The sequence below is a fragment of the Parasteatoda tepidariorum genome, chromosome 9, assembly GCF_043381705.1.
Source record: "Parasteatoda tepidariorum isolate YZ-2023 chromosome 9, CAS_Ptep_4.0, whole genome shotgun sequence".
Lineage (NCBI taxonomy): Eukaryota > Metazoa > Arthropoda > Arachnida > Araneae > Theridiidae > Parasteatoda > Parasteatoda tepidariorum.
The window spans coordinates 45,620,986-45,623,873 of NC_092212.1; the positions used below are offsets into that span (position 1 = coordinate 45,620,986).

Here is a 2,888-nt window from a genome sequence, read left to right on the forward strand (position 1 = left end):
AGCCACTTTTGTTTGTTCTGGGCCTTTTACCTTGCGAAAAGTTCAAGGTATGTAAGCTCTGAGGGACTGGATGGTCTAGTCCCTTCTTTGCGAGAGTGTCAGCCAACTCGTTTCCGTGGATGTCGACGTGGGACGGGATCCATTGAAAGTGGACCTCATGCTGCTGGGAAATAAGCTTTACTTTTTGTAAGATCGAAAAACTGGTTTTATCTCCAATGAGGGCCCAATTTTTGAGGTGTTGAACTGAACTACGGCTGTCACATAGTATCCAAGCATTTCCAAGGTGCCCTTCACTCAAGATTTTCTCTAGTCGATTGCAATTAGTCATTTCAGCTGTAGTAACCGAAACTCGTGCAAGTAAGGTGTTATGGAATCTGTAGTATTGAATTGCGAATTCAATTTCTTCACGTTTGGTTTGGATGTCATATTATATTGGTTCTGATGTAATCGACAGCTACTAGAATAAATGTCGTTTCAAAGGTATTTATAATTTAAGTTTTTTTTATATATATAAAACGAAATAGTTTCAGTAATTTATAGTTACATAGAATATAAATAAGTTTGAGTACCCGGAACTCGTTGAAAATTTTAATCTTTTGCCGATGCTTCTGTATTTTGCATCCGGTTTGCACCGAAAACAGAACAGAAAACTACCTTTAGCTGGTCGCAATAAATTCCGCTCCCGGCTGGCACCTACCACAAAGCTGTGGTGGTGCCAGCCACCACAATGTGATTTTTTTTTATCATTCAATTCGAATGAACTTTAACTATTCTCAGTGGCCGTAAATAGACTTGGGGTTAAAATTCTTTCTGTCATCTCCCCGGCTAGCTCAGTCGGTAGAGCACGAGACTCTTAATCTCGGGGACGTGGGTTCGAGTCCCGTGTTGGGCGCAATTTTTATGACGGCTTTAGGCCGTAAAGTCATGCGGGCTTTCCCCCACGGATTTTTAACTGTCTAACTGTGGGACTTCCTCATGGTTTTCCTCTGCATGCTGTGCAGAGGCGAGTTTTTAAAAAAAATATCAAGAAACAGAGGAAATTGGCAAAAAGTCCCTCTCCAAAAGCAAGTTTGTCCCAATGCTTGATCTAGAAATTCACTTGCCTTCGGTGTTGGATTCAAAATCAAAAGACTACAGAGTTGAACATTGATAATTATCAGCACAAAAATATGTAGGCCTTTAACACCTGTTATAATACAAAATAAAACAATAATGATAACAAAGAACAAAAATGCAACAGTTTGTAAGTCAAATCGGGGGTTCGTTCTTTTTCGGAAAATTTTAATCTACGATAAATATAAAAACAGGGGCTTATGAGGTTGACTCCATTCAACCACCCCGGGGGTGGGGGAGAGATTTAAAGGAGAAGTTCTGTAATTGAATTCCTCATTTGATATGATTTTACGAGTGTATCTTTCGATTTTTGTGTCGATGTATTCTCGCGATATTTGACCGTTTTCATACCTTTTCTTTTATCTTGTCTTTAATCGACTAACCCAAACCATTTTAATATTAAATTAACTATGAAATAAACAAAGTTAAAGAAACATTTACCCACATTGTTGCTAATTTTTTACAACAAGCCAAAATTTATTTTTCCATAAAATAGCAACAAAAGCTGTAGCATTATTCGTATGCTTTAACAATGTAAACTTTTATTTTAACAATGCATAAACAATTGTTATTTCGATTGAATAAATGCTTTGTCATTTCTTCTCAAGAATTCTTGATTGAGGATGACATTAAAGCTTGCATGAAAATTGTAAGTATTATTATTTTAATGATATTTTTATTTATTTATTTATATTTGTTTTGTAAAATAAGCGTCTTTTCTTCACGGAGTATTAATAAAAAGAATTTTATAGAATAGAGAAAACTTAACTTCTACGGCTTTGGCGTCCCAGTATTAAAACATATTTTTACATTGCACTATATTCCTTATCTGAAGATTTTTTCTTTAATTTATTTCGTAGTGCAAATTAAGACTCTTTATATCCAATTAAGTACTTTTAGCTGAAAAAAGATATCATTTTGCTTAATTATAGCCAGTGTGCCCTACAATTAGTTCTCTTATAAATTAGTTCCATCATTGGCCGAATGTTATAATATTTCATTTAAAAAAACTTCAATGTAAAGCTTTGTAACTAAAGAGTCATTGATTTTTTATATGCCCAATCCATACTTAAGGGCAGGAAGGGTCAATATCATTATACATAAGATTTCGGAAAACCTGCAATTCTATCGCTCAGTATTTCATTAAATGTATCCTGAATTTTTACATGACCTTAACCAAACAGCGTTGATTTAACCCTTTGACGGTCAGGGAAATGAGCAGTTTTCGTTTCATTAATTCGCGAGCAAACAGTAGTCAAAAGTGGCAGCTGTTTTCCACCGCCGTTCTTCCGAAAATGTCACCCTTATCTGGCGATGCTAACTGCTCCGCTTTCTGGAATTGTTATAATAAAGTGGTAGCAAATTATGTAGTAAATTTCGTTGGAGATGAACAGTTATGCCTACTTTTTAATACTGTAACCAGTAGAGTGTTGCTTTAACGTTGCATTTTATATGATACTTATAGTTTTTGATATACTAAACTGAACTTTTGATATACTAAACTGAAAGTAACTTGACTTACGCTATCACTAGGAAATACTATTTTACAAAGCGGAGCAAGTTGGCATCTCTGGATGCGGTAGATAGCTCGCCTCACGCGTTTTAAAAATTTCTTAAAGTATTCGTAGTACATAAATAACAGTTTTTACGCACTTTTCGTTTTTAACATAGTCATTGCAGAATAATAACGGCGAACGAGCTCAGCTCGTCTGCGCGCATTGGGGAAAAATTTCACTACGCGAGTAGTGCTCGTTACTAACCATTACGGTCGAAAT

At 35.5% G+C, this 2,888-nt stretch overlaps 1 non-coding gene across 1 annotated transcript; it reads left to right on the forward strand.

Moving 5' to 3' along the window:
* Nucleotides 1-819: 819 nt before the first annotated feature.
* TRNAK-CUU (transfer RNA lysine (anticodon CUU)) lies at nucleotides 820-892 on the forward strand. The gene has a single exon. It is a non-coding gene; the product is annotated as a tRNA-Lys (tRNA).
* Nucleotides 893-2,888: the final 1,996 nt, after the last annotated feature.